Source organism: Rhagoletis pomonella, unplaced genomic scaffold (genome assembly GCF_013731165.1).
Source record: "Rhagoletis pomonella isolate Grant_MI unplaced genomic scaffold, Rhpom_1.0 Rhpom_scaffold_00009, whole genome shotgun sequence".
Taxonomy (NCBI): domain Eukaryota; kingdom Metazoa; phylum Arthropoda; class Insecta; order Diptera; family Tephritidae; genus Rhagoletis; species Rhagoletis pomonella.
Window position 1 is genome coordinate 39072441 of NW_023458563.1, and position 6000 is coordinate 39078440.

The 6000-nt window shown below is 32.8% G+C and overlaps 1 protein-coding gene across 1 annotated transcript in view; it reads right to left on the reverse strand.

The window, feature by feature from the left end:
* Nucleotides 1-4946, reverse strand: part of LOC118745777 (zwei Ig domain protein zig-8) — a gene marked incomplete in the record, with an annotated part of 214651 nt that extends 209705 nt beyond the window's left edge. Inside the window, 1 exon segment of the mRNA XM_036479443.1 lies at nucleotides 4597-4946.
* Between the last annotated feature and the right edge of the window lie 1054 nt (nucleotides 4947-6000).

Below are 6000 nucleotides of genomic sequence, written 5' to 3' on the forward strand. Positions count from 1 at the left end.
GGCAACACTGCGTGTGAAACACACATGCGCTCAGAGAGCGCTCAGTGAGCTGCCGACCATTGATTTAGAGTATACAACATTTTTAAATTATGAGAGTGTTCCTGGTAACTTTACAACTATAAGGCCAGGTAAAAACCCTGGGTAAGCACCGGCAAGCAGCATCAGAGGATTACTTTATGTAAATGGTGAAGTCAAATTCAAGTTGCGTCATACCGACTGCCGGACATCATTGCCACAAAAACGAGCTTTGTTATTACAGCAATACGCAACGGAGGTATTCTACGATGGTCAAAAAAAAATTATCAATCTAAACACAACAGCCTTTAAACTTTAAAGCAATATATACACAAAGATTTCCATTCGTTGTATAATAATCTACCTCGATGAATACTTAGTTTTACATTTTTATGCAATTTACTATGTTATGCAAACTTGCTTAATGTATACAATTGTGAAAGCATTTAATAAAAATTCAATCATATTTATATTGAAATTATTTCTTGTATATACGAGCTTTCATTGGATATCACCCATCGAAACTTTGAAAAACTGCATTGGGTCACGTTAATACGCTGGCCGAAAAAAACAGTTCGCATCTCTGACAATTTCATGGTTTGTACAAAACATGTGTCCACTCACCACTTTGCATTAATTTTTATTACAAAATCCAATAAAAACGTTTCTGACCATTTTTCATTACATAACAAGAGCAACGGGCAGTTAACTAATCGAGTCCTCAACTTTTATACATTGCATCTAGGCCTAACGCCAGTATTATGTACAAATTGCATACGATTCCATTCCGCCAAAAGCAAATTAGAATCGTGTATAAAAACAGTTATGAGCTTCAAAGCGGCGCAAATGTTGATCACGTCGTAAATGGTCAAAAAATTTGATTTTTTTCATAAATCAATAACATACTTTTATTATAATTTTTTTGATACTACATTTGCAAAATATTGCCTATTGGCACCAGTAATCAGGCACGACACCCCTTTCGAAATAAAGAATTCGTATGCCCGGCTGCATCAATACATTTTGTTCGGAAATTTTGTCATTTTAAATTTTAACAGTCTGATAAATTTTAAAATTGATCGGCGAAACTGGGGATAAGACATCTTTTCACATCATTTTATGAAATCGTTTGAAAAGTGGGATTTGTTTTTTATATGCTTGCAAAAGAAAGTTTTCCTAAAATGCTTTCGTAATAAAAGTCTTTTAAGCATCGTTCGTTTGACACCCATATTGTTAAGTTTCGGTGAAATTCAAATTTAAAAATGGAATTTAACTTTTAATCAGGTGGCAACCCTCTTACATCTCTATGCCGAGCCTACTCACACACTCGCTCACAAACTTTCACATTTATAATATTTCACAGATATAACTTGTGAATTAAATTGATTTCAAATTCCCAAACTGGTGACAATACTCGTCAAAAATATATATTTTCGATCATATTCTCCAAAAAATCTATTGTTTTCAATTCCAGAGAATTTTCTCTTTTATTTAATACCCATATTGTTATTGTACATTGCACTGAATTTTTTAAATGGATAATTATGAAGAATTATAATTCTTTGAAATAATCATATCTAACCAAAAATACGATGTTTTCAAATAGATTGGTCCCTGGTCCACCTACCGGGGAAAAATGTCCTATATGTTAATCTAAGCAAAAAGCATATGTGCCAAATAAACTTCAAGCAAGTCAGACTATAAATACGATTTTTTCGAATAGATCCGCCCCAAGAATGATAGAATACAAGATTGCGCCAATCGAGCTGAGAGCAACTGGCCGTGACGTCAAAATATACCAGAATGAGAGAGCAAGACGAACTCGACAAGAAAAAGAGGAAGCATCCAACAAAAGGCAGTGTTGCCAAGTTTTGAATTTGAAAAAGCACCAAATTTTTATTGGTGTATTTTATGGGCTTTATATGAATACATAATTTTAATGTAAGGATGCCAATTCAAATTAATAAAAATCAATTGGGTGGTTCACAAGGTGTCGTAAGTGTCGTGTGTCGCAAAGTTTTTACCGGCTAAATAAATGTTTAGAGGACTTGAAATCACCACCAACTATTTTTTAGTGGTGCGGAATTTCATAATAAAACTTTTATGTTAGCTTGCGAATTCCTTAAATATAGTTTTAGCCGTTTAAAGTTTATGACATACAACAGTACGACAGTATACAACACCTTGTGAACTCCCTAATTGTTTCTTGCACAACGGTCGATTTCTTCTGGCATGATTGAAGGTGCTGCACATATTTCGTTGTCGCTTATGATTGTCACTGTGCCATGATTTTGTTTAAATTTTTGTAAAATTGCTTACCACACTTACGATTGCTATAAATTTTGCTTCCATGTTTTTTAAGATTTTCTAATTTGATGTCTTCAAACTAAAAACAAAAGCACCAAAAACGCACCAAGCACAAAACGCAAACATTTTCGCGCTTTGAATACCCACTAAATTTGGCGCGAAAAGCATCAAGTTAGCAACAGTGAATGTAAACACAAGTATTTTATAACGTCAGCGATTGGGTGGATGCTGTCAAATCGCCGAAGAGAGGGTTAGCGGTCCGCGAATGGCGCGACCTTTATTTTCTTGATCGTGGATCCGTCCCTGGTCCACCTACCGGAAAAAGGGCCCTATATGTTAATCGAGGCGACAATGCGTTTTTGCGTGATTGAGTAACAAAGATCCAACCATACAAACTACTTTTGATATTTTTTCAGCCAAATGTATTTTAAATAGTTGAAATCAAATGCAGAGTCGGAAAATCGACTTGCTGCTTGTACATAATTCAAACTGAACATTTGAAAGCGCAGTTACATGTCTGGCTGAAGCTGGCCGTCGAAGGCAACATTTTAAAATGATTATACATAGAATTTTTTTTGTGTCTTCCAAACATGAAAAAGCATCTGTGAATTGCAAAACGTAAGCTTTTCTAGTAAATCCGCATCTGCAAATTTTCAATAGGACGGCAGAAGTTTTTGAAGGATAATATTTTTAAAGGACATTTTTGACATGTTCCAAACGATAATTGAAAACAAAAGTTATAATTAATCTTTTTCGAATTCTTCTTTCAATTGATACCCATACTTGGGTTAACTTTTGGAAATATATTATAATTTATGGTCCTTTGGAAAAAATCCTGACCACCTGGAAAAATCAAAAACCCAGATTTACTAAATACAATAAACTAATACTGTAGCGAGTATAGAAATACCGTCTTACACAGAAGTAAAATTAGTAAATTAACAAAACACGCGAACTGCACAAAGCTTATTCTGAGAACTTTGGTCCGAATGGCATACATTTTATTCGGATGGTTTTTAAGACAAAACCAATAAAAATAGGGGGTAAGCGGTAAAAAACTTTGGTTTTCTGGGAAATTCTAATGTACATATACATAAGTAAGTATGATTGTTTGGGTAAAATTTTGTAATAAATTTGTATCCAAATTCCCGATGAGCTAGAGACTTGAAACCTAGCTCATAACTCGATGAGAATGCAATATGAAAGATGATTTAACCCGCTAGGTAGCACAGGGGTCGAGATATTTGAAAACCCCGTAGAAATACCTCCAGGAAAACATTTTCCAGTAGGTACGCGGGCTCGATATATTTCGAAACCCTACATTTATGGTCTAATTTAGTTTATGCTTACAATATACATATATTACTTACAAGAAAAGGAATAACTCCACACAAAATTTTCCAGACAGGTGGCGCAGGAGTGAAGAAAACCCATATTTATGGTCTGATTTGTTTCATACGAATATTTAGAAAGCTTGTTTTAAAAAATATTTTTTACTATTAACTTTTTCATGCGACAATTTGTAATAGCTCGTAACAATTCTTACCAGTTACCAGAGGAAATTGAGAGAGCGAAATAACAGCTGATTTTGAGGGGAAGTTGCAAGTTTTAAGTAAGTTTACGTCGTTATGAGGCATTTACGCATGTAGATAAAGTGCTTTTTTGCATAGATAATAATAATTGTTGTTTATTATTTTTTGCTTAAAAAATAAATGTTATTTTTAAATTTTAATTTTTAGTTACTTATGTAAATACATACATATGCACATATGTACCTATGCGCATATGTATGTACACACATGCATTAATCCATATGTACATCCTACACATAATTTATGCAAATTCAAATAACGCACAGTTTAGATTGAAAATCTTCGTAAAATGGTGGCCGCATTGGTATTGGATCTCTTAATAGATTGATATTATCTTTAGGAAGGCAATTTCCTTAATTTAATTAAGCATTGGTTAAAACAAAATAAATAAAAGCAAAAGCAGAGCGCGCCAAGCACTCGTCCGATTCCTGAATACTCCAAAAGCTCACATTCATTTCTATTATATATACATACATATCTATGTATGTACATATATGTATACACATACAAAGGCACACACTCACATTACAACGTCGTTTATAGAGATAAGGATATCACTGATGCAAAAAATTCTAAGCAGTACCGTAAACGAGTTTATTAACAAGAACATTTGTATTTAATGTTAGAATATTTTCTTATACATATCCGTATATTCATAAATGTTAATTGCTGCATATTTTACCGTCAATTGTTTACCAATATATGGTATTGTGTTGACTTTCCCTGCGTTGCATCTTTTGCGACATCGACACCGATGTAAAAGTGCTTGACGTTCAAACCCTGTCTAACGTGATTTTTTCTAAGCACAGAATATTTTCATAAATCATTGCACTTAATTGGAAATTTTGTTACAATAATTTTTACACGGATGCAAGTTTTATGACGCGATTTACTGAAGATATTTTAATTAAAAATTTAATCGTCCTTGTTGATTTTGCGGCAGCAAATCGGCTATGGTGTCGCAAATACCATGAGGAGGACAACGAGTATCTATACGACGAATCAAAGTTAACCGAATAGAGTTGACACGAATTTTAACGAACTATGCTGAAAAACATTACAACCCGTACTTATGCCTACTTTAAAAGCTCTGCAAAAATGCTTGAGCAGAGATGCCACCAGATATAAATATAATTTAAATATTTTTATTTTCAAAGATATTTCAATCAAATAAAACTATTTCGTGGTATATTTACTACTTATATACATATTTACATGTATGTACATACATACATTTGTAAGTAAACATCATATGTGTATGTACATATGTGGCGCGGTTAACAAGAAGTCAGGCGTAGATATGTACATTAGCGCATATCACAAGAAAAAGTGTAGTGTGTGTCAGTTTATTTGAATACTTACGTATGTATGACTAAAGAAAGTTTTGGGTGGTGTACAAATTTTTTAAGCACCCACTAAAATTAGCTAAATCACATGTTTTTACTGTAATTTTCTTATCTGATGCGAGATTTTTTAAATCTTAATGTCGCCGGAAAGGTCTCGCACAGGACTATAATTTGCCTTTAAAAGGTTTGGGCCATAAAAATCATTTTGATTTTTGCCTTAATTAAGTTTGCAAATACTATCCCTAGTTTTTTATTTTTATAATATAAATCTAAAGCTCTCAAAAAGTTATGAGGACTTTGCTATAAAGTGTTAGTTTTATTCACAAAAAAAAGTTATATTAATGTTTTGAATTCTTTTGTGGAGGTTTATATTTTTTGTTTTTATTTTATTTATCTTTTCATGATCGGCATTTAAAGTATTTTGTATGGGAATAACTGGATCATCGAAAAATGTCTGTAAACTTAGCCGGTTGTAATTCAGTTGGGAAAAAATTTCAAATACATAGTTGAGAGAGTTTCTGTCTAGCTTAGTTTAAATCAAAAATTTAATATCATAGATTCATTGAAAGTGTAAAGTTTTACTGAAGAAGTGATCGCAGCAGAAAAAACATGTTTCTTTGAACCGAAGAATATCTTTAGCAACGCTACCAACAAATAAGAATGTAATACAATGTTTAATTAATATAAAACAGAATGGCTTTCATTTGCCCAAAACCCGCAAAATAATTCTATACTCATCA